Source organism: Calidris pugnax, unplaced genomic scaffold (genome assembly GCF_001431845.1).
Source record: "Calidris pugnax isolate Ruff unplaced genomic scaffold, ASM143184v1 scaffold1081, whole genome shotgun sequence".
Classification (NCBI taxonomy): Eukaryota; Metazoa; Chordata; class Aves; order Charadriiformes; family Scolopacidae; genus Calidris; species Calidris pugnax.
This window is the reverse complement of record NW_015091910.1, coordinates 24,088-24,429: the sequence shown is the minus strand read 5'-3', so window position 1 is coordinate 24,429 and position 342 is coordinate 24,088. Positions and strand designations below refer to the sequence as shown.

Genomic DNA, 342 nt, shown 5'->3' with positions numbered 1-342 from the left:
GGGTGGCAGAGCCCTGGCAGAGGCTGCCCAGGGAGGTGGTGGAGTCTCCTTCTCTGGAGACATTCAAACCCCCCCTAGATGGGACCCTGTGGGACCTGCTCTGGGTGGGGGTTGGAGGGGGGGTCTCCAGGGGTCCCTGCAAAGCCCAGATCACTCTGTGGGTCTGTGCTCCTGTCCCTCCAGGTACGTCCTGCTGCTCCTCATCCTCTTCTTCATCCCGGGGGTGGTGATGATGGTGGCCTACGGGCTCATCTCCCGCGAGCTCTACCGGGGCATCCGCTTCGAGCTGGACATCAAGGGGGAGGCTGGAGGTGAGGGGTGTGGGGCAGGGATTGTCGGGGG

At 64.9% G+C, this 342-nt stretch overlaps 1 protein-coding gene across 1 annotated transcript in view; it reads left to right on the top strand.

The window, feature by feature from the left end:
* LOC106900144 (cyclic nucleotide-gated cation channel alpha-4-like) overlaps nucleotides 1-342 on the top strand; it is a gene marked incomplete at its 5' end in the record, with an annotated part of 13,120 nt that overhangs the window by 8,927 nt on the left and 3,851 nt on the right. The window lies entirely within an intron of this gene.